Source organism: Furipterus horrens, unplaced genomic scaffold, assembly GCF_987537825.1.
Source record: "Furipterus horrens unplaced genomic scaffold, mFurHor1.1.pri manual_scaffold_6, whole genome shotgun sequence".
Classification (NCBI taxonomy): domain Eukaryota; kingdom Metazoa; phylum Chordata; class Mammalia; order Chiroptera; family Furipteridae; genus Furipterus; species Furipterus horrens.
The window spans coordinates 93,864,192-93,889,666 of NW_028327176.1; the positions used below are offsets into that span (position 1 = coordinate 93,864,192).

General features: G+C 42.6%; 1 long non-coding RNA gene across 2 annotated transcripts; it reads right to left on the bottom strand.

Annotated features, from left to right (window-relative positions):
• Positions 1–1,540: 1,540 nt before the first annotated feature.
• Positions 1,541–25,147, bottom strand: LOC150006973 (uncharacterized). Of its 2 annotated transcripts, none has more exons than XR_016511773.1 (7): positions 24,944–25,147; positions 11,289–11,380; positions 8,664–8,729; positions 7,391–7,537; positions 6,942–7,158; positions 6,229–6,319; positions 1,541–1,685 (listed from the first exon to the last, which is right to left on the bottom strand). It is a non-coding gene; the product is annotated as an uncharacterized LOC150006973 (long non-coding RNA). The 2 variants fall into 2 exon arrangements; XR_016511772.1 differs by having other exon boundaries at positions 6,814–7,158.
• Between the last annotated feature and the right edge of the window lie 328 nt (positions 25,148–25,475).

Sequence of the window (25,475 nt, forward strand, 5' to 3'; positions counted from 1 at the left end):
GTACTAATAGCAGCTTGTGTGTGTGCTGGTGTTGCTTAAGCACTTAACCTTTAACCCTGAGGTTTAATCCTCATGACACCCAGTGCATGGGTTTTACTGTTACCCCACTTTCCAGATGGGAAACGTACGCAGAGGCGGGTAGACAAATCAGAGCTGGGGGGTGGAATTGGGGCCAGGTGGGCTGTGTGGGGACTTCATGTGACCCACCTGGAGGGAGGACCACATGACGAGGGCACCCAAGCCATTCAGATGTGTCAGGAGCCCAGAGCTGGAACAGCAGGCCTTAGGCCCCGCAGCACTACTCTCAGCCCCACGGCCTCTGACAGTCTTTTGCATCTGTGTTTTGCTGTAGGAGGAATGTGTGCTCAGATGTGGGTCTGGCAGGAACTGGGCTCCTCCGGGGGGCACCTCAGCCTTCCCTTCCCTGTGGGTGCAGGCCTCAGGCAGGCAGCCATGCCTGGACCAGGGCCCAGGCCCTCCCCGCTGAGCCTGAGCCACCCTCTGCAGCACCTCCTCCTTTCAGGGTGACTTGCATGTGGGCTTCCCAGAGGCAGAGAGATGGTGAAGATGAATCCCATGAGGCCAACACAACCTGGGCAAGTTACCCAGGGAATGTTCTTAATAGTTGGTGCATTTTTTTCCAGCTGCCTCTTGAAAGGGGCTGCTCATTGGTCCTTACATCCTCTCCTGAACGTACAAGAATTGTCTCTAGAGCCTGACCCAGCTCGGCCCCCGGGCTCCGGGTAAACCCTGCCTGAATTTGCTTTCCCATTCCCTTCAAATTTTTGCAGGAGAGACAAGGCCTTGGTCTCTGAACCAGGGCAGTGCTAGGTTGTCTTTGAAAGGGTATGCTGGGATTTCCACTCTGGGGGAAGAAACATAATTTTCCTCTTCTTTCCTGCTAAATTCCTCTTGCTTGTCTAATAATCAAATTGACATGAGACAGATTAATATGAGGAAATGACCAAATTTATTACATACACACGTACAGGGGTTCCATAAGAATAGGGGACCCAAGATACATTGTATAGTTGACACTTGTATGCCATTCTGGACTCAGGAGAGGGAGGCAGGAGTCTGGGACTTCAAAGGGAAAGCAGGCAATTCACAAGTAGGTGAGAAGGAGCAACATGTAGTAAACATATTCTTTCTGGGCCACCCAGAAACAAGGAGACACAGAGGGGAGTCTAACACATAGATTTTGCAGGTTCCTCTCAGTTTGCCACACTTAGATTACATTATGCTAAGGTGATAGCTCCCTTGATTTAAGCAGGTACTTCTATCTGAATCCCTTAGGCAGAAGAGAGGGTCAACATTTCCTTTTGAGCCTTTCTTTTGTTTCTTAAAAATAACCAGTTTAAAATAATCCATATCCCCCAAAAGTCCCATTTCAGGGTGGCAAATGCTGGTGCCCCTCACCACCATGTCTCCTCCAGCATCCACAGCACTGGCTCACTGAGGACCCGTTGGCAGTCCTTCCCTGGCTACCCAGGCAGCCTCTGCCCTGGGCTCTCCAAACACCTGCAGTTCGTCATTCCTCACATTACATCCTCATCACAGACACCAGGCTCGAAGTTCACCGTGGCCTCTGAGTCAGACCCAAGTCCAGCTCTCCTCCACTCAGCCCACAGCCACCTGTCCCGGCTGCGAACCATGTATCAGTCAGCATTCCTTGTAGAAAATGCCTTAGGAGGGCAGAGAGAGAGGGAAGAGAGAGAGAGAGAAAGAGGAAGATTGATTTAGTAAGGGAAATGGGGACTTACAAAATCACCAGCAGGCTAGACAAATGGAAGTCAGGGACTGCTGCTAGGCTTGTGACCTAAGGTCATGCCTGCACAGCTGTGAGCCTGACACCAAGAAACAGTTGCTGCCCAGGGAGCTGGGACAAGACCAGAATATGCCAGTTGCTGCAACTCCTCGTGTTAAATGGAGCCCACTCACCTGCCAATGCCACTGCAGAGGAAATGGCCCCTGGCTCCCTGCCACCTTCTAGAGCTCATGGTAATGCCTCTTGTGTTGGCAAAACTTAAACTACAGCCAGTATCCCGGCAGCATGGTACTCTAAGAAATGCCACTTTTATCCTTTCTAGCTCCTGTGATACAGAAGGAACACAGAAGGGGGTGGACATTGTTGCCAAGTGCCTACAGAAAAAGTCCAGCAATCCCCTCCACCTTCTTGAATCCATTCAAACTTCAGCTGGGCCTGCAGTCCTGGCCTGGTTTTAGTCCCATCTGAGCCTGTGGTCACTGCCCAGACTCCTGCCCCAAACTCAGCCTGTGCTGGATTGTCCTCACAGTCCTCAGTCAGGGTGGAGGACCACTCCCAGCCCCCTCCATTCCCCACCTCTCAACCAGCTCCTTAAACTGAGGTCTTCCTAACCCTAACCTAGTCCGTGGGCCTTCCTGGGGCTCCTTTGTCATGGAACCAAATCCAAAGGCAGGCTGTTACTGGAGAGCACAGCCCAGGCATCGGAAAGCTCAGAAAACCTAGGTTTCAGCCTTGTACACATCGTGTGCCTTCTCTGAGCCTAGTTCTCAAGAGGAAATTTATCTCATTGTGAGATTCTGAAATTTCCAAATATCCTTGCATATATATGAATGACATGGTTTCACATAAACACATACACATGCAAGGTCCCCAGAGAGCTTCCCACACCTTTGCTGGGTCAATCCAGAGTCACTGGCCAACTCACTTAAAAAGAGCATGGGAAGTACGAATAGTGCGGGGGAGGTTCAGCAGAAGCAGGAGGCGGACAGGCCGAGAATTGCCCTATTGTCAACCCGCCTTCCGCCTGACAATACATCCCCCCACCTGACAACCCATCTTCCCACCTAACAACCCCTCCCCTCACCTGAAAACCCACCCCCACCTGACAACACCTCCCCCACCTAACAACCCCTCCCCCCACCTGAAAACCCGCCCCTCACCTGACAACCCATCTTCCCACCTAACAATTCACCCCCCACCAAGGCCCTGTGGCTTCAGGGCCTTTGGGCTGAGGACACCTGTTGAGGACAGGCTTGGGGGAGGACAGATGAAGCTGAGGGTAGAGGAGGTTTAGAGAGAAACTGAGCAGGTAATAGCAGGAGTGAAAAACTTGGACCACATGGGAGGAAAAGTCTGAGCTGGGCTGGACCTGGGGCCTCGGGCCCCTGTGCCCCTGCTATGGCTTCCTTAGCAGCTCCTTTAGCTAATCCCTCCTAGAGCAGTTGAAGCTACAGCCATGCCAATGACCTTGAGGCGGCACATCCAGCTTAATCCGCATCAGTGTCACAGTGAAGGCCTTGCTGTTCCTGGGGGATATTTATAACCTGCCCGCCTGGCCCCAGTACCTGGAGGCCGCCTGGAAACTAGGCCACAGGAGCCACAGGAGGAAGACAGCCCTGCCCCCTACCCCCTGGCCCCTGGCCTCCCAGCCTGGGAAGGTCCCAGGGAGTGAGGCCCAAGTTATAGGGACCAAGGAGAGAGAGCCACTCCGCCCCAGCTAGAAAACTTGTCCTAACCCCTGGGTGAGTGGGGTTTCCAGAAAGGGCTTCATGTGCCCATAAGGAGGTTGTCTCTGAGCTGTGTCTCCTGCCAACACAGAATGAGTGGCCCCTGGCGCACGCCCCAGCTGTGTGCACCTTCCCCAAGACTCTCCTCCTCCTCAGCGGTCACACTGCGCAAGAGCTCCCAGTGCCTGGGGGCAAGTCCACACATTGAGTACAGGGGCCAAGGCCTTCACCCATACCACCTTCCACCCGTTTCACACGGATGTGTGGTCGGTCACTAAGGACCCACACCACTTGGGGTCCAGTGTGGGCTCCACTACTCTCTGCATGACCTTGAGTAATTCTATGGGAGACTTTCTGTCCCGGTGTTCTCACCTATACAATGGAGTTAAGAATATGGACTCCATGAATAAAAGGCTCAGCATGGTGCTTGGCAAGGTTTCCTTCTGGCCCGGCCTCCCTCTCTCCTTCCTGCCCCCACACTGAGTTGGCCCCGTTGCTCTCCCTATGCGCTCTCTCTTTCCTCTTCCCCCCATTCAAATGCCAGAACTTCTTTCAAGTTTTACCTCCTTCTCTGGCCATTTTGGGGGGCTCTACACTGCCTCCCTTCTCTAATCCCCTAGGCCTGACCCCCAACATGATTCCTTTGAGTAAATCTAGTGTCCGGACCCTGAAGCATGGCTCTGCCCGGCTCACCTCTCCTATTACCTCAGGTGCATGGAGTCCAGCTTCATGCTGGTGGCCAGCAGAGAAGCCAATCAGACCTGCCCTTGCTAGGTCTTGTCCTCTGCTCCAGGCAGGCATCTGTGTTCCTGAGATGAGGGGCAGTGTGACCTGGCCCCCAACAGACAGGCGTGCGCATATGCGCATACACAAACATACATGCACATGCACACATATGCACACACACACACACACACACTGTGCTTATGCCCTGTAAGGTACAACCTAGTTGTTTCCCCAGAAATACCTACGTTCCCATTAATGACAATCAAAATGCATTTTCCCCAAGCCCAGCCATTTTCTCGGCTTTTCAGTCCAACAGAGGAACAGGCCAGCATGTCTCCCCTCCCGCTGGGAAGTGGGGCACGACCAGGAGGCCAGATGGGGCTTGGGCAGGCTGTGTAAGGGTACAACCCCTCGTCCCCCAGAAAAGGGCAAGCTGGATGACATCCAAGGGGGCACCAGGTCACATGCCCCCAGGGACAAGGGCCCACCAAGGGGGTGGGGAAGAGTGATCTTGCTGATGCACTGCAGCCTTGTCTGGAGGTAGAAAGAAGTACCTGAGTGTCATTATTTTTCTTCCTTTGAAGGCTGTCAGACAGCAGGTGAGTCTTTCTGACCCCAGCACTGTTAACACCCCTCGTTCCCAGGCCACGCTCAGCCCTGTGCATCACATAGCTCTGCTGACACTCCCCCACCTCCCACTGCACTCACCAGGCTGGGCTCCCAGGAGTGCCCTGGTTCTCAGGATCTGCCATAATGCAGGGCTCTTCTCCCATCTCCTCTCCTGCCTCCCCTGGTGATCACCTCACTTTCTGGGATGCTCCCTAGGCAGAGGCAACATCGCTTATCCCACAGAAGCCACCTTTGGTAGGGGAGCCTCTTTCTCCTATGAGTTGGGGCCCCTAGGGGTAGGGGAGGAAGGGGTCCAGCAGGGGCAGGGAGGGAGCATTTCCTTTGCATTCATTGTCCTCCGTGGGTGACAGAGGGCCACTGACACCAGCCTGAGTGCTCAGTCCTTTCTAGCCTCCAAGTTGGTCAGCCCCAGAATGGATGAGGAGGGAAGGCCCCCCCTGCAGCCCCCTCACTGGAACCTGAGCCCTTTCCCTCAGCCCTCATTTCTCTCCTGGCTCTGGTCTAAGATGGCTTGGGAAGGACCCTCACACTAGCATTTGTGACTGAGAACCAAGCATTAACCCCTCTCTACCTTTCTGTGTTCATCATTCCCAAGGAAAATATCTTCTCAAAGGAACATTTGTTTCATGGAGGGAGCCCAGGCCAGAGGAGAGGGGGGACGAGAGAAGCCTTATAAATCCAGCCAGGCACCAGTCTGCGCACTCCAGCCACACACACGGTTAAATCCGGGCAGTCCTTCACTGAACAGCACAGGTTATGCAGATACCAGTGGGTACTTACACAGCCCAGCCCAGCTAACACAGCCTTCCACACCTGCATTTGCTTTGTTGCCCTTCTTAGCAAGGGAGCCATATAAGGCGGTTTAACCCTCTTTCATGTGGGTGGGAACTGAGCCCCCAAGTGACTAGATGTTCAGGGTCTCGCAGTCTGGAAAGATGTATCAGATACCACTGGTGCCTCACCCAGATTTCCTTCACCAGCTGGCACCCACCCCAAGATACTCATGGCTCATAACTGCACCTTCTCCAATGGGTTGTCCTTAGTTGCCAGGACAAAGGCCACTTGCTTGGGAGATGTCCAGGAGTCCATCATATCCCTCCCCTGGAATGGCCCTTAGCTAATGAGGCTGGTGTCAAGACATAAAAGCCAGTCCTTTTGTCTTAAGACAGAACAAATTCTGCTGGGCTATTCATGCTCCAAAAGTCCCCATGGGAGCAGGCTGAAGTTAGACCTCACCTGAAGTGGCATCTTGGCCTAGATTCCTCTTATCCTGCCTTCTCTTGTTCCCTCTCACTCCCTCAGTTTCTCCTGAGTGACCTCTCAACAAATCACACACACCCACTCCCCCCACGCACACATGCACACATGAGTCCCCACCTCAGACTTTGCTTCTAGGAAACCAGAAGGACTAGAGTACAGGACTTCTGATCCCAAATCTGCTTCCTCTTGATGCTTTCCCTGGGGCAACCTGTGGGTATGTGTTGTGATGAGAACCTGGCTTTCCTAACACCTTCCCCATAAACTTGAACCCCTGTGCCTCCCACCTCCCACTGCTACTCCCTCTCTCCCCTCCCCCACCCCAGGCTTTGGCAGCCAACACCAAGACACTCCTGTCCGCCATCTTCAGTGGGCCTCCAGATCGCTACCCAGTGCCCTGCCTTGTTAAGCAGAGCAGATGGCAGTTAACTGCATGATATGGAAATATCTGACCCTAATTATTTCAGGGACGAGGCCAGGGAGCATTAATAAATGATGAGGGAGTTTTTCTGGAGGCTCCTCAGCTGGCCCGCACCAGCCTTCAGAAGGCTGGGGAGTGAAGGGGACCTTTCCCCACGCAGAGTTCAGAAGCTGGGGCAGTCATACAAGAGGAGGTACCCAGGGAGGTGCTACGGATTGACCAGGGGAAGTCAAGACACTCTTCCAGTCACAGGAATACATGAGTGTTAAGGCCACTGCCCTTACCTTGCAGACAAGCAGAAAGCAGACAGCGGTGGTCCCTGGGATGTTCCCTCATGAATAATTGATTGGGGAAAGCAATACATGAATTAATTCCAGGAGAAACCCCATCACTCCCATTTTCACTCCCATACCTGCCTCCCCGTCCTCATCTCATTCCAAACAGCAGGTAGATTTTCCGTTTTCCCCAGATTACTAAATCTCCTCCCTGCCTCACCCTGAGGTGGCCACCATGGGGTTATGCCCATGGGGAGCAGAGTCAGATGCCAAGAAGATAGAGATCTGAGCTGCTCAGGGTCTGCTCTTTGCTTGCACAGTGTGTCTTTTTCTAGCAACATAACACAACAAAGCCTGGAAGAAAAACAAAAAAATTTTACTCACACGCACAAACACACACACACACACACACACACACACTTAAACAAACAGGGACTCCCATACTTTGAAAACTTAAATGTGAGCATTGATATTTACTGGGGGAGAGGTGTTTGCTTCCAAAAAGGATTTGCAACAAGGCTTTTTTAAACAGTGAGCAACCAAAGTGCATTGAACATGGGGTTTGATTTATGAAAATAGGATTTACCTGAAATTTTTCAGAAGCTCGTGCACTGTAGGGATGTTGATGTGTGTTTATAAATATGCTGAACTTGTCAGTGCCTCTCTTCATCTAGTTGGGGACAGGAGCAGGCATTTCCGATGGCAGTCTTCCCCAGACTCGAGTGACTACAAGCTTAAGAAATATGGTCACAGGGTGGGTTCCTTGCCAGGACTACAAATACCAGTTCCTTCTTCACCTCCAGCTAGCAAAGCGGAGACTAAACACTTCATCCAAGACTGCCGCAGACCCGGGGCTATTACCCTCCGAGAGTCCCCCCCCATCTCTGAATGCTCTCCCAGCCCTGCAATGGTTCAGCCTCCCATGGATGTTTCGAAGGGAGTAGCTGGAAAAGAGCTTATTAATCATTTCAACCAACTCCCTCTCTTGATAGAAGAAAAAATAAGGCAGTGGCCTGTGCCAAGCCCAACGCCCACCTGGCTTACACCTTTAATGCCACTACCCCGCCATCCCCATAGCGCATGGTGGGGCCAAAACCAGTGAAGAAGGCTTCTGGGGAGCCCACCTTGCTGCCCAGGCTCCTCCAGCCCCATGCCTGCCCCTCTCATTTCTCTGCCTTGCCTCCTTTTCTTTCTCTAGGTGACAGGTGTGTCCTTTGAGCTTTAGCTTGCCTATGACACTCTCTTGGATGAGATTTGAACTCACTCCCTGGAAAATAACCTTATCTTCTTATTAATACCTCACCCTTCATAGCCAACTGTCATCTTAGCTATTATCTGGGGCCCACAAGACTGTCCTGCTACACCCTTCGAGGGACTGAACACCCAGTGACCTGAAGACAGAACAAGAAGTTAAGATTCAGGTCTCTTCTCATTTTCATTCTAGACTTTGTTCCAGTAGACAAACACACTTCTTGAAATCTAAGTTCCCCTTTTAAAAAATACAGCGATAAAGCTGATCATAATAGCAAATACTTATTAAAAATAACAGCTGACACATATGGCACCTACCATGTGACAGGCAGTGTTATAAGCCCCTTACATATATGTTAAAGGAGGTACTGTCATAACCATCCCCACACCCAAGAGACTTAGAGAAACTAAGTAACCTCTAGAGTGATATCAGGGCTCTTCAGGGCCTTCTAGCTGATGATGGGATGGTGGGGCTCATTTCCTCTTGGGCCTGGGAAGTTGGTGGGCCACATTTACCTCCTATGCTCCCCTACCCTTCTTTCCTCCCCACAGTGCTGGGGTGAGAGGACAGCAGACACCACAGAAAGTTTCCCAACCCAAGTCCTCACCCAGAGCTGGTTTTCCTAGTCAGATGGTGATCTCCCTGGATGCAGAATCTGCCCATGCTCATGGATCTAAGAAGGCAGAATAGATCTGGTTAACCAGGGCTGCCTGGAGGGGTGGGTCCAAGAACCCCTCTTCCAGTCTGTGTATGAATTCCTGGCCACTATTACTCAGGATAATGCCAGTGTTCCTTGGTACACATACTGATCAGAGAATTCTAGTATCAGATAAGAGAGACTAGGCTGGATGGCCTCTAAGGTACTTCCTGCGCTAGTCCTGTGATTCTAGGACACAATACAGTGGACCTTTGAACAACAGAGGTCAGAAATGCACAGGCCCACTTATATGGGGAAGTTTTTCAATAAATATATACTAGGCCCTCTGTATCTCTGGATTCTGTTTTTGATCTGTGGTTGGAAGTCCATGGATATGGAAGGAAGACTGTATGCATTGCTCTATGTTGTTTTATGTATTGAGAATCTACAGATTTGGATATTCAAGGGGGGTCCTGGAACCAATCCCCCACAGATATTGAGGGACAACTGTAGTTAAGTTTTCTGGGAGTCAAATGTCCTATGTGGATTTTTATGTGGGGAGTGTTTGGGTGGCACCCTTAACTCCCATGTTGTTCAAGGGTTAATGCTATAGGATGATGATGATGTTGATGATGATGATGATGATATAATTGATTACAATGTGCTCAGTGGTGCATATAATTAATATAATGAAGAATGTTAGCACTTCCATTTATTTAGTTATATGTGTTATACATTTAATTACTTAGTGCTTCTCAGTTTATAAATACACAGCCCCCCTGAGCTAAATCTTTCTCACTGCTGTTTTACAAATGAAGGGACTGAGGCTACAAACTAAAGTACACCTACTCTCACTATGATGAGTTGGGCAGCCCCCTCAATGTGGGTTGCTGAAGTAGCCTCCTGTATGCACCCACCCACCCTTTTTGCTCACTCTTTTGGCTGTTCCTCACAAGCCCTCAGAACCACATTCACTCAAACTCCAAAGCTGGAGTTTGCTCTTCAGGCTTTCTCTTCCTCAGAAAAAACAGCCAGTCTTAACTGATCCTGGTTGGACTCAAAGAAAATCTCTTCCCCTTTGAAGACCTTAGTTGCTTTCTCTGACAAGTGAAGCATGGAGGCTCAGGAACCTTGAAGAGCACCATGAATTCTCCTGGCTATGACAGCCACCTTGGACTGGTTGGTTTTCTGACCAACCCATCGTTATTCAGGCAGTGTGTTCCTCAGACAGAGGGACCAGGAGAGATGCGTGAAAAACACACTTGTCTTCCTCAGTCAAAGACGAGTTCCTCAGGGAGACTTGTGAAGACCTCAAGGCCACGGGCCAAGTTCTTTCATTTCTCATGACATGGGGCAGAGTGTCTTCTCTTCAGCAAGTCACTAAATGTGAATTGTTTTGGTTTCTGCCTCTCTCACACTGCTACTGTCCTCTGCCTTCTAAGTTCATGGCCCATATATTGGGATTCAGGACTTTAGGAATGAAAGGAATTTTCTGGGTTTCATGTCAATTCCCATACAGGCAATTGGGCTTATAGAAGGCTTACTTAGCCTTGTCATTTACCAGGACTGTGACCTTTGACACACAGGTTTGTTTATCCTCTTTTTGCTTCAGTTTACTCATCTGAAAAGTGGGTGTCCTACCACATGCCACGGGCTTAGTGAGGACTAATTGGCATAGCACTTATGAGGTGCTGAGTAGGAACTGTGTGGAGAAACCCAAGTTCCCCTTTCCCTAACACAAAGGCCCATCTAAAGTGCTAAGAACCTTCCTCTTCAAGGAATAATCAAGAAAGGTTGGCAGGGCCCCATCTCCTGGGCTCCAATCTTTCATCACAGGTGCCATGGGTCCATCTGCTCACCCAGTACCCTTGGAATATTTCATAAGGCCAGGTCTCAGCGCCCCTCCTCTATTCCCCTCCCCCTGGGCTCCAGCTTCACCCCACCCTCGATATCCAGGGGGTTGTCATGGCTGACCGAGGAGCCATGATCATTTTTAGAAGGCCAGTGGCTCATCATCTCCTCCTGCACCTTGATCCAGTGGGCCAGGCTCAGCTCCTCAGTTGAGGAGGCCAGGACCTGGGAGGGGTGATAGGCAGGACCTGGCTGTAGGATATTTATAGGGGGTCTGAAGCCAGGCTCCTTGACTTGCATTGACCCTGAGTTAAAAAGTCAGAGTGACAAGGAGCAAAAGCCCCAAACAGGAAGGAAGAGTGCCCAGAGGCCAAAATACAGGCTTTCCTCCCTAGAGTCCCAGCCCTGCCTTCTTATGTTGACAGCCACGTTTGCTACTGCTGCCTCTCCTGCCATGACTCCCTCATGGGACACAAGAGTGGAGAAGAAAGGAAAGAAAAAAACAGGGGACTGCTCCCTCATGCTCTGTTTTTCAGGGGTTCCTTATTCCTTTGCTCTAACCAGCACTGGAGAGTTTCTTCTGCATCTCTCCATCTGTCCCCAGTGCACACTTCTGGGTTTCAGGCTGTGCTGAGTTCTGCTCAGGGGAGATCTATGGAAAAAATATGCTCAACTCACCACCAGTTTGGTGGCACTTGGAATCCTGGCTCTCCCCCATCCCCCAATTTACTTGCTGGTACTTACTCTTCAGAGACAGCAAATAGCTGCATCGTGCACTATGTTCAGGTTTATAGTCAGTGGGAGAGAGAAGCGGCCATGTGTTCACCTCATCTTATCTGGAATAGAACACAATAAGATTTTAAAACCCTATCAAGTTATACACTCGTTGTCCTTCTCCTCCCTCCAAGAGAAAGGACACAAGCTCCAGCTGAATGTCTCATTGTCCTGCATCCCCATGAAAACACAATCACACCTATTCACTTATCCGCTCATTTAACAAATGTTTCCTGAGCACCAGCTCTGGGCTAGGTCTCTCCTAGACACTGAGAGAACAGCAATGGAGAGCAGACAAAGCCACTATCAGACAAGGCATTCAGAATACACACAAATAAGTAAACATACAATACGTAGGTGATAAGTACTATTATGAAAAATGAAGCAAGATGAAAGGATGGGAGTGCTTTTTTATATATTAAAAAGTACACAGGCAGAGCCTCTCTGAATAGGTAATAAAATCTGAGGAAAAAGTAGAAAAATAGTGGAGCTCTCTAAATATCTAAGGCAGAAGTGTTCCAGGAAGAAGGAATTGCCAAGACCCCTTGAGGGCTGAGAGAGCATGTCTGGCACACCTGAGGAAGAGCCAGGAGGCCCCTGTGAGCCCGGAGCACTGGGCAAAGAGGATCACAGTTGAGGTTGGGGTTGGGGGGGAGGCAGGTGCCCTGGGATCATGTATACCATTCTCAGGACTTTGGGGAATGTGAAGTTTGACACAGAGGAGTGACATTATATGACATAATTTAACAGGATCAGTCTCACCGCTGTTTGAAGAATAGATTGGGGTAGAGGAGTAGGGTCCAAGAAGGAAGCAGAGAAGACATCTAGAAGGCTAATTCAGAAAAGAGAAACTCATGTATTGGTTCAGAGCAATTTCAATGAAGGAAGTTAGAAATGGTTGGGTTCTGAATGCATGTTGAAGGTAGAGTGGACACGAGTTGTTGACAGAAAGAGTTTGGGTAGAAAGAGGTGAAAGGTCAATTTGGAGTTTCTGTGGACACCATCCAGCAATCATCCAGCTGACCAAGGAATCTCCAGCCCAACATCCTGACATCATGATATTCAGCCACTTAATGAATACTCAGAGTGAGATGGTTCACTGCAGCACACAATAGCTTTATCAGTCAACCTTTAAAGTTTTTTTCTTACACACACTAAAATCCCATGCCCCTTTCTCTTTCTCTCACTGCTCCTAAAGCAATGCAAGGCCGGTCTCCACAAGCTCTCACAGTCCTCCAGATGCCTGGCAGAGAGGGGCCTGGCCTCTCCCTTGGCTCACATCCCCCATCAGTGCAGTTTTCAGACTCTCCGGACAGGAACACATCCAAAGGGGAAACAGCTTCAGGTCTTCTACTAAGTAAAAGGGCCAGAGACTGATTGCCTTAGCACAGATTTTAATAAATGATTCATATTCAGACCACAGATCTAAATTTGGCTCTAAACTCCATTCTTTTTTCCAGGTGAAGGGTGCGTGGGGCGGGTAGAGATTAAAGAGCTGGCTTAGATTCTGCTTCTTTACCACTGAGGAAATCAAATCAATTAGAAAAGCATTTCCTTAGACACTTCCTCCAAATCTCCCCACCTATCAGCATCCACGTCCACACTCTCTGCTTTCCTACCCGTTATAGTAAATAAACCACCTGCGCTCCTATCTGAGCCAATCCCTCCACTTTCCTACTGTATCCCACCCCTTCTCACATATTCAAGAACATTGAAAATTTGAGAAAACAATGGAGCAGAACTAATGTTGTTAAAAAGGAATTCAAGAACCCTTTATAGAAATAAGAGAAAACCTAAATTTATGTAAAGGCCAACCATGAGCCTGAGGAAATTGACTGAGAATGATCAACTCAGAGACATAGCCAATAAAACTGATAGACTTTAGAAACAAAGAAGCAATACTCAAGGCCTTTAGTTACAATACTCATAATATGTACAAGAGTATAAAAAATATATTGGCATCAGGATAGTCAAGAGCAACCTGAAACTAAGAAAAGAGTAGAGCATTATTTTCAAGGAACTTAAAAAGGAAATAAATTGTGAGCCAAGGACTTTATATGCAACAAAGCTATCATTCAATTATCAAGACTATGGAAAAGCAAATTATATATGCAAAGAATGAGAGAATTCTGTACACATGAGCCCTTCTTGGATAATCTGCTGGAGCATACAATCTATCCAATCAAAAGATGACTTGGGGGAAATTCTGGCAAAAAAACGATGGTGAGCATTCAGTGCATTTAAATGGAGATCTAAATTTTAAACAAGGAGCATGGACAAAGGTAAAAAATAATTTGTAAATGTCATATATTCTGACAAAGTAGAAAGAATGTAATTTAAAAAATTTAAATTTGAGCCAAGAAAGAAGACAGAAAAAGGAAAGTAGAATTAGATCATTGTTGCACAGGGAACAGGCAGGAAATAAATGACACCATTTAGAATCAACAATCCATGTAGTGAAAAGTTAAATAAGAAAGGAAATAGGGATATTTTAAAAGACATCAAAGAAAATATAACTAAATATGAGAATAAGAATGTACACTTTTTTAAATATCAAAGAAAAATTTTAAAGAGCAAAAAAGACTATATAGAGAAAAAATAATAATATAGATTAATTTATAATATAAAATAATACAAGGAGTAGACATGCAATATATCAGTCATATCAATAAATCTGAGTGAGATTAACTTTCCTAGTAAGAGAAACAGCTTTTCAAAACTTCAATCTCTTCTTCATACAGGAGAAACATTTAAAACAAAGTAATTCAAAAGCAGATGGAAAACTAAAAGCAGATGGAGGAAGTTATGACAGCTAAATAGAACAACTCTAAAGCAAGGCTGACAACCCTAATATTAGATAATAGGTTTTAGGCCAACAAAAAACAAACAAAAAAACAAAACATCAAACAAGACAAAAATATATTATAATGCAAAACCATAATCTACAATAAAACATATTAGTTATTAATATCTATGTGCCAGATTGCATAGAAACCACCTACCTATAAAATAGAAATTACAGCAATGCAAGAACAAGCAGATAGACACACTAGTAGGAACAGTTACATACCACTCTCAGGTCAAGAAGGGAACATGAATGAACAATAAGTATGGAAAGAGAAGACTTAACCATCACCAATGATATATTATATTTCATAAATATGTATTAAATACTACACCCTTTAATAAAGAATATACTTTCTTCTTGAGAAGACAAGAAACATCCATTGAAATTGATCACATATAATATCATTAAAAAATCAGTAGTTTCAATAGTAAGAATATGGGATTGTCTGATCACAATGCAGTAAAAGTATAAATTAAAAGCAAAATTTAAAAATGCCTTTCCAAAAATGGAGAAAAGAGGCCTGGCTTCAGTTTCCCACCTAAATTAACAACAACAAAATATTTTAATAAAATGTATGAGGCAAGGGTTTTCAAGAAACCAGACATCAAGTCATGAAGGACAGTGATCCTAAAGAAATAGCAATAAAAACAATCTAAAATAAAACTCACAGAAAAAATAATAAAAAATAAAAAGAACATCAGTGAGCTGCAGGACAACTTCATGCTGCCTGTTGCACATATAATTAGAGTCCCCAAAAGAGAGAACAGAAAGGGACAGAAAAAAAAATTTGACTTAAAAAAAAGAAACTCTTACTTTTTGATACAACATCGATGAACCTGGAGAATATAGTGCTAAGTGTGATAAACCAGTCAGTGAAAGACAAATACCATATGATCTCACTTATATCTGGAATCTAATGAACAAAGTAAACTAACAAACAAAATAGAAACAGAAGCACAGATACATGGAACAGACTAACAGTTGTTGGAGGGAAGTGGGGAGGGGGTACTGCAACCCAAAGGGTAAAGGGAAGAGCCAAAGAACATATATTCAAGACCCATGGACATGAACAACTGTGTGGTGATGGCCTGAGGGGTGGGGAGTAGGGGCTGGGGTGGAGGGGAGAAAATGGGTAAAAGGTGAGGACAACTGTAATAGTATAAAAAATAAAAAATTAAGTAAAATAAGGGACAGTAAAAATACTCAAAATATAATAAACATTATTAACTCACAGACCCAAGAACCTCACCATGCACAAGAAATACAAAGAAAACCATGCTAAACCAAATCATAATAAATTTACTGAAAACCAGTGATAAAGACAAAACCTTAAAAGCAACCAAAGAAAATGACACCTTACCTAATGAGGAACAAAGACAAGGATACTAGCAGATTTCTAGTCAGAAACAATGTAAGCAAGAAGACTGTGAAGCAACATCTTTAAAGTACTAAAAGAAGTAAACTGCCAACCTAGAATTCAATACCTAGTAAAAGTATATTTCAAAACTAATGCAGATAAAGACTTTTTTAGACATGCAAAGCTGAAAGAATTTGTGTCCTGCAAAACTACACTACAAGATGTGTTAAAAGAAATCCATCAAGCAGAGAAAAATAATACCAGATGGAAATACAAAACTATACAGTGTAATTTTTTTAAAAACACTGAAATTATAGCTATATAAATTTTCTAATCCATATAGTTACACACACATAAATGTAAAAGTGAAATGTATGACATAAAGCTGTGAGATGATTCATGGAAAAATACTATTGTAAGATTCTTATACTATGTATAAAATAGTATAAATCACTTGAAGGTAGATTGTAATAATTTAATGGTGTATACTATAAATCCTAATGCAACCACTAAAATAGCAAAACAAAGAGCAATAGATTATAATCCAATAAAGAAAAGAAAATGGAGTAAAAACATTTCAACTAATTAAAAAGAAGGCAAAAAGAGAAAAATAAAAATCAAGGGCATATGGTCAAATAGAAAACAGCCTGAAAGATGGTATACTTAAACCTAACCATATCAGTAATCACATTACAAGTAAAGAGTCTAAATATCTCAATAAAAAGGCAGAGACTGTTAACATGGATAAAAAAGCAAACCCCGCCATTGCTGCCTGCACAGACTCACTTTAAATGTAAAGACACATATAAGTTAAGGTAAAGGAATAGGAAAGATATACTCTGCAAAGACTAATTTTTAAAAAGCTGGAGTGGCTATAGTAATATGAAACAAAGCCAGTTTCAGAAATTAATAATGTAAGTTCATAATGATAAATCTCATAATAATCAGTTGAGAGAATATAACAATCCCAAGTGTCTACATACCTAATAAGAGTTTCAAAATATATGAAGTTAAAACTGATAGACAAATCTACAGTTGTGGTTGAAAATTTTAATGTCCCATTCTCAATAACTGATACAACAAACAGACAGAAAATCAGTAAGAATATAAAAGATTTGAACACAATCAACCAATTTGAATTAATGGATATTTATAGAACACTCAATTCAGCAACAGCAGAATATGTATTATCATCAAGTGCACACAAAACATTTGCCAGATATTCTGGGCCACAAGTAAAGTCACAATACATTTAAAATACTTCATGTCATATAAAAATATGTTTTCTGAACACAAGAGAATTAAAGTAGAAATCAGAAACAAAAAAATTATTGAACATCTTCGTGTATCTGGAAACTAAGTAACATACTTCTAAATAAGCTACAAATCAAAGACAAAACCAAAAAGGGAAATTAAAAATATTTTTAACTGAATGAGAATTAGAGTAAAAAATTATCAGAACTTGTGAGATGCTGCTCAAGTATTATCCGAAGGGAAATTTATAGCAGTAGACATCTAAAATAGAAAAGAATCATAAAAAAACTCCTATGTAAACTAATGAAGAAAAAATAGAAAAACTCCCACAAATTATCATCATTAATATAAAAAATAACAGAGAAGATATCGTTACATATTCCATGAATATTTAGAAATATAATAGGGAACTATTTTGAAAAATTTTTCTAAATAACTGTGACAACTTTGATAAAATGGGTAAACACATTGAAAGACACAAACTCCCAAAACTTATGTCATGACCAGGTGGGATTTATTCCAAAAAAACATGGTTGGTTTAACAATTAAAATAATTAATCAATATAATTTACCACAAAAAGAAACCAAAAATAAAAGCTATGCGATCATCTCTATGGATTCAGAAATAATTTGGAAAAATAAAACAATATCCATTCTTAAATAAAACTATCAGCAAAGTAGGAATGAAAAGGAACTTCCTCAACCCAATAACAAGCATTTTTGGAAAACCTACAAATATCATTATACCTAATAGTGAAAGACTAAATACTTTCCCCAGAAGAGAAGAAAAAAGATAAGGAAGTTTGCACTGACTATTTCTATTCAATATTTATTGAAGATTCTAGTTAGAGCAACAAGGCAAGAGGAAAAAATAAAAAGCATCAATATTGTAAAGAAAAGAGTAAAACTGTCTTCATTTTCAGAAGACTTAATTGTCTATGCAGAAATTTCTATGGAATTCACAAAAATGTTACTAGAACTAATAAGTGAATTTAACAAGTTTGCATGATATGAGAGAGTAGACAAAAATCAATTTTATTTCTATATATTAGCAATGAACAAGAAATTAAAATTAAATAAATACCATTTACAATAGCATCAGAAATGTAAAATATATAGGAATAAACCAGACAAAGGATATGCAACACCTATACACTGAAGCCTATAAGTCATTGGTGAGAAGAAATTAAAATAGATATAAGTAGATAAAGAGATATGTCATGTTCACAATCTAGAAAACTCAATATTGTCAAGATGCAAATTCTCAAATTTATCATTAGATTCAATACACTCTGAACCAAAATGTCAGCAGGATTTTGTAAAATTAACAAGCTGACCTTAAAATCCACATGGGAATCAAAGGGCCCAGAATAGTCAAAACAACTTTGAAAAAGAAGAATAAAGTGTGAAGATTCATGCTACCTGATTTGAAGACTTATTAAAGTTACAGTAATCAGGACAGTACTGACACAAACACAGGCAACTAAATAAATCAATGGAACAGAATAGAAAATCTAGAAGTCAGCCTATGTATATATGGACAATTTACAGAGGTGCAATGACAATTCAGTGGGAGAAAGAATAGCCTTTCAACAAATAGTCCTGAAGCAACTGGATATCCATGTGCAAAGCAATGATAATTTTCCACCCATACTTTGCACCATATTCAAAAATTAACTTAAAATAAATTGCACAACTAAATATAAAATCTTAAAGCATAAAATTTCTAAAGACAAAATAAAAATCATTTGCAGTCTTGAGTTAGGCAAAGATTTTTCAAATATGATACCAAAATCATGACCCATGAAACAAAAAATTGATAAATTAGACTTCATGAAAATTTTTAAAATCCTGTTCTTCATATTATTCAAGAAAAAAAAAAGCTATAAAAATCAATAAGTGTGATATGCCAAATAAAATGAAGGATAAAAACCACATGGTTATATTGATAGATACAGAAAAAACACTTGATAAAATCCAGCACCCATTTATGATAAAATCTTTCAGCAAAGTGGGATTAGAGGAAACATACTTAAACATAATAAAGGCCATATATGACAAGCCCTTTTCCAGTATCATACTCAATAAGCAAAAACTACCAGAATTCCTCTTAGGATCGGGAACAAAACAGGGATGTCCATTTTCACCTCTCTTATTCAAAATAGCACTGGAAGTCCTAGCCATAGCTGTTAGACAAGAAGAAGAAATAAAGGGCATCCATATTGGAAAGGAAGAAGTCGGCAGCCGTCCGTCTCGAGAGACGATGGTGTAGCTTCTTAAGAGTCTATCTGCACCGCCGAGAATGGCTGTGCAGTCCGACTCGGGAGTGACACGGTATCTGTCTCCTCCCGTGTTGAATCGACATCTTGCGATGACGCTGGAGTGTCCTCTCCAGTGAAGCTGAAGCTACAGAGCCTGGGCAGGGTGATATGGAGGGTCTGCTGTTGCCCATGCAGCAGACCCCCCCTCTCTTCACAGCTGAAGGGTCCAAGGGAAAGACGGAGTCAATACAGCTTGGCTTCAGGTGCGCCGCAGGAGTTGCCGGTGTTGACTACAACGTCGAACCGCCGTAGGGACTCCGGCTCCGGATTTTCTGTCGGGGTTTACTCCCTTAGCCTTTCCCCTGAAGAGGTATGCCGCAAGGCAGCGGAGGTTTTTTGGAGTCAGAGTTTTCCTTCTCTGATGTGCCCTGACTGGAAGATCGAACCAGCGACACTTAGCTCGCAGGCCGACGCTCAATCCACTGAGCCAAACCAGCCAGGGAAAGGAAGAAGTAAAACTGTCGTTATTTGTAGATGACATGATACTGCACATGGAGAATCCCAAAGATTCCACCAAGAAACTACTAGGACTGATAAGTGAATTCAGCAAAGTAGCAGAGTTCAAAATTAATATCCAGAAGTCAGTTGCACTTTTATATGCCAATAATAAACTAATAGAAAGGGAAATTAAGAAAACAATCCCATTCACATCGCTACAAACAGAATAAAATACCTAGGAATAAACCTAACCAAGGATGTAAAAGACCTGTACTGGGGAAGTTATAAGACACCGAAGAAAGAAATTGAAGAAGATACAAATAAGCAGAAGCACATACCGTGTTCATGGATAGGAAAAAGATCATTAAAATTTCCATACCACTCAAAGCTATTTATAGATCCAATGCAATTTCTATCAAGATTTCAGTGACATATTTCACAGAATTAGAACAAATATTTCTAAGATTTATATGGAACCAAAAAAGGCACTCATAGCAACAGCAATCCTGAGAAAGAAGAACAAAGTTGGAGGAATCACACTACCTAATATCAAACTATACCACAAGGCCATAGTAATCAAAACAGCCTAGTACTGGCATAAAAACAGACACGTAGATCAATGGAATAGAACAGAGAGCCCAGAAATAAGCCCACATTTTTATAGTCAATTAATATTTGACAGAGGAAGCAAGCACATACAGTAGGATAAAGATAGTCTATTCTATAAATGGTGATGGGAAAATTGGACAGATACTTGCAGAAAAATGAAACTAGACCACCTTCTTACACCACACACAAGAATAAATTCAAAATGGATCAAAGACTTAAATATTAGACCTGAAAACATAAAAATGTAGAAGAAAACATAGGCAGCAAAACCTCGGACACTTGCTCATAGCAATTTTTTATCAGATATATCTTTCCAGGCAAGGGAAACAAAAGAAAAATAAACAAATGGGACTACATCAAACTAAAAAGTTTTTGCACAGCAAAGGAAATCATCAACAAAATAAAAAGACAACCTATAGAAAGGAAGAATATATTCACCAATACATCTGATAAGGGGTTAATATCCAAAATTTGTGAAGAACTTACAAAATTCAACACCAAGAAAACAAACAACCCAATTTTTAAAATGGGCAAAGAACCTGAATAGACACTTCTCCAGAGAGGACATACAGACAGCCAATAAACATATGAAAAGATGCTCAACATCACTAATCATCAGTGAAATGCAAATGAAAACCACATTTAGATATCATTTCACACCTGTCGGAATGGCTATCATCAATAAACCAACAAACAACAAGTGCTGGTGAGGATGTGGAGAAAGGGGAATTCTTTTGCACTGTTGTTGGTAATGCAGACTGGTGCAGCCACTGTGGAAAGCAGTATGGAGATACCTCAAAAAATTAAAAATGGATCTACCTTTTGACCCAGTGATCCCTCTTCTGGGAATATTCGTAGGAACCCCAAACCCTAATTCAAAAGAACATAAGCACTCCTATGTTCATTGTAGCATTATTTACAACTGCCAATATATGGAAGCAGCCCAAGGGTCCATCAGTAGATAAGTGGATAAAACAATTATGGGACATTTACACACTAAAATACTACTCAGGCATAAAAAAAGAAGAAAGTTTTACTCTTTGCAACAGTATGGATTGAAGTGGGAAACATTATGCTAAGTGAAATAAGGCAACCAAAGAAAGACAAAAAGCATATAATTTCACTCATATGTGGAATATAATGAACAAACAGAATTAACAAGGAAAATGGGGACAGACTCATAGATGGAGAACAGGATGACAGCTAGTAGTCAGGGAGAGAGAAGGGGGTGGATGGATTAAGTAAAAAGGAAAACTGACTCATAGACATGGACAATATTGTGGTGATTGCTGGGGGGAGGGGTATAAAGGGACTGGATGGTAATGGAAACAATACAATAAAGATTAAACTTAAAAAATCAAAATAATAAAATGATAAGCTATAGGTTGGGAAAAAATATTTGTGAATTACATTTGTGACAAAGGATTTATATTTGGAATACAGAACTAGATAAAATAAACCATACAAACTTATAGAAAATGGGCAAAAGATTTGAACAGACACTTCATCAAAGAAGACATGGATGGCAAGTACACACGTAAAAAGACATTAAACATAAGTAGTCATTAGGGAAAACAAGTTAAAACCACAATGAAATTTTAATTGCATTTTCCTACTATACACCTTTAAAAATGGCTAAAAGTTAAAATACTATTATGGTAAATGTTAGTAAGCATGTGGAGAAACTCAAACTTATATTCTGCTTTTGGAAATTTAAAAGCCCAATCACTTTGGAAAATAGTTTGGCAGTTTCTTAAAACATCCACATACCACATGATCAAGTCACTCTACTCCTAGATATTTATCCAAGAGAATGAAAGCATGTGTCCATGTAATACATGAATGTTCCTAGCCCCTTTACTTATATTAGCCCCAAAACTGGAAACAACACAAATGCTCATCATCAGCTGATAAATAATCATAGATAAACAAATTGTTGTACATATATATAATAAAATTATATTCCACAATACAAAGGAATTAACACTAAAATATTGATGAATGCCAAAATAATTATGCTGAGTGAAGGAAGAAAGACAGTAAGAGTACATATTATATAAAATCCTGTGAAATGCAAATTAACCTACATTGACAGCAGGTCAATGGTTGCTTGAAGGAGTACAGAATGAGAGAGAAAAATTACAAAGGAACACAAACTTGGGTCTAATTGATATTCACTAACTTGATTGTAGTGATGGTGACGATTTCACTAGTATTTATAAATGTCATAAATTATCATACAGGACACTTTAAATATGTGCAGTTGCTGTGTATCAATTATATCTCATTAAAACTAATAAGAAAAGATTTTAACATGAAAAAATATTTTTAAAGATGCTCTTCCAACTAAAATTTAAAAACAATATTTATTAAATAATACTTGGGTAATAATAAAATATAAACAAAAATTAAAGGATACTGAAGAAAAGGATAATCACAGCACTCTGCATCCCACCTATAAGATATATTTAAAGGAGTGATCAGAGGAAATTCATGGTCATAAACACCTATATCTTTAAAAACAGAAGGATGAAAATAATTTAATTAAAATTTTACCTCTAAAACCAAAACAGGACATTTCCTCTAGAAACAAACAAACAAACAAAAAACCAACAGGAGACTTCTGGCAAACATGGAGGCCTAGACTGACATATTCTGTCTCCCTCCACAACTAAGAAGGAATACAATTACCACAAAACCAGAAATTACCAGAAGTTCCAGAAAATAAGTGGAAGTCCAACATATGAAGCTATAAAGAAGTGGTGTTGTCTAGACAGGTAGGAGGGGCGAAGCCCAGGTGGAGAGGTCAAACCACGCTGGTGGCGGCAGCAGCAGCGACAGCGGCGGGATAGTGGTAAGCACAGACACCCGTATTTAAGGGGAGGCAAGAAGCGCCTGGGGAGAACCCCCAGCTGCAGACCAGACCCGTCAGCTCACAATTCCAATGCTAGGGAAGGCAGGCCCCCATTGCCTTCGACTGTGAGGGTCAGAGGGCATGGGGACAGAGGAGGAGGCTTCTGGTCTCTCAACGGAGAGTGCATGGCAGGAATCCATCTTGGACCCCCACCCCCATACAAAGCACCACAGTGTGGTGAGAAGTGTCACCCAGTTATGACAAGTGCATGGGGCTCCACCCTCTATCGCATAGGAGGTGTGACAGCCCCACTCAGGAAGCAAAGGTAAACACAGAACTGTCAGGATGGCACAGATCATGATAGAGATCCTGGTGACACAGCTGACCAGACAGCAAATATCTAATCTAACTAAGCAGCAGATAGCAAATCTTTCTGAGGCACAGTTCAGAGGTTTGGTTATAAGAATGCTTACAGACCTAACAGAAGATCTTAAACAAGATGGGGAAGGAATGAAGGCTAGTCCTGTTGAAATGAACAAAAACACATATGAAACTCGTGGTGAGGGCAAGAAAACCAGGGATCAATTCAACAAATCGAAACATAGGGAAGGAACAAACAGTCAACCAGTGCAGAAAGAGGAAATGAAAAGTGAGGAAAATGAAGAGAGGCTCAGAAACCTACGGGACGGCTATAAGCAGGCCAACATCTGAATCACAGGGTTGCCAGAAGGTGAAGAAGCACTAGAAACTGAAAAATTATGTGAAAAAATAATGAAGCAGAACATCCCTAACTTGGGGAAGGAAACAGACTTACAGGTTCAAGAAGCACAAAGAGTTCCAAAAAGAAAAGACTGGACCCAAGGAGAACCACACCAAGACACATTATAATCAAAATGTCAAAAATTAAGGATAAAGAAAGAATCTTAAAAGCAGCAAGAGAGAAGAAGAGAATTACATACAAAGGGGTCCCAATAAGGCTCTCAGCTGATTTCTCAAAAGAAACTCTGCAGGCAAGAAGGGACTGGCAAGAAATATTCTAAGTAATGAAAAGCAAAAACCTACAACCACAATTACTCTATCTAGCAAAGCTGTCATTCAGGATAGAAGGGCAGAGAAAGTGCTTCCAGGACAAAGTAAAACTCAAGGAGTTCATCAGATCCAAACCACTGTTATATGAAATGTTAAAGGGGCTTGTTTAGGAGAAAGAGGATCAAAACTATGAACATTAAAATGAAAACTGTATCACAATAACCAACAACAGAAGCCAGGGAACTGAAACAAAGGCAAACTAAGTAGGCAACGAGAGTGGGAAAAGAATTATAAGTATGGGGAACATTATGGGGGGAGGTCAGCAGGGAGGAGGAAGCGGGGGAAGAGAGGGAGCTGGTACAGGAATTAAGAAGCATAGTAGGAGGGAGTGGAGTAGATAGGAAGATGTTGAGAAGAACTATATGCACAACCAATGGGCATGGACTAAGGGTGGGGGACACATGGAGGGAGGGGGGGTCACTGGGTGGAGGGGAACAAAGGGAAAAGAAATTGGGACAACTGTAACAGCATAATCAGTAAAGCATATTTTTTTAAAATGCAAGCTAAAAAAGAAAATAAAAGAGAGAGACAGAGAGAGACAGAGAGAGAGAGAGACAGAATGATAAGGCCAATGTGGTGAAATGTTAACCATGGCTAGGTCTCAATAAACATATATGGAAATTTATATACTATTCTCAAAACTATCCTATACATTGGCAACTAAGATAAAATAAAAACTTGTATTTGAACCACTGTCATAATAGTCCTTATACCAAACAAGAATCTCAATTTCTTTATTCCTTAGCACTTTAAGTTCTAATATCAATATAAAAATTTTATAGAAAGCAGGGAAATGATTAATCAAGAGAAAGCAGATTAACGTCAGTAAGTAAGCTGTGTGTCATTTTAACTTACCCTGGCACCATCTCCCACTCCCCAGCTTGGCATGGTCAAGACAAGATTAGGTGGGATTCCCAGTATATTCCTGGTACCAGTAGAAGCAAAACAGAATTTGTTCTCAAACAACTGTGGTTTTTGTTTGGATCTGTCTGGTGGCTCCTTGAAGAACTGTCTCAAAGGGCTTGCATTATTTCATCTACAAAATTCCCAGGGTTGAGGCAGATACCTAGGGAGAAGTTGTCAAAAACATTAAAAGAAAAACGTATTAGATGCTGCTTCCAGAGGCAAAGAAGAATAGTTGGGGAAAACAACAGGCCAACCTAAAAGCCTGGGAGGAAAGGCAGGACTATGAAATGCTTTGGAAGAATAGGGTTTTGAAAAGCTGCCAAATATTTCTGGGAATTTAGAAGGCCATATACATAGCCAGGGCTGGGCACATGCTCAGAAAAAGACCAGAGAGTGCCCTCGACTCTTACCTCCCTTCACTCTTACCTCTGGCTGATCATCAGGCTCTGCACAAGCAGGAAGTGAAGGCTAAGGCAGAGTT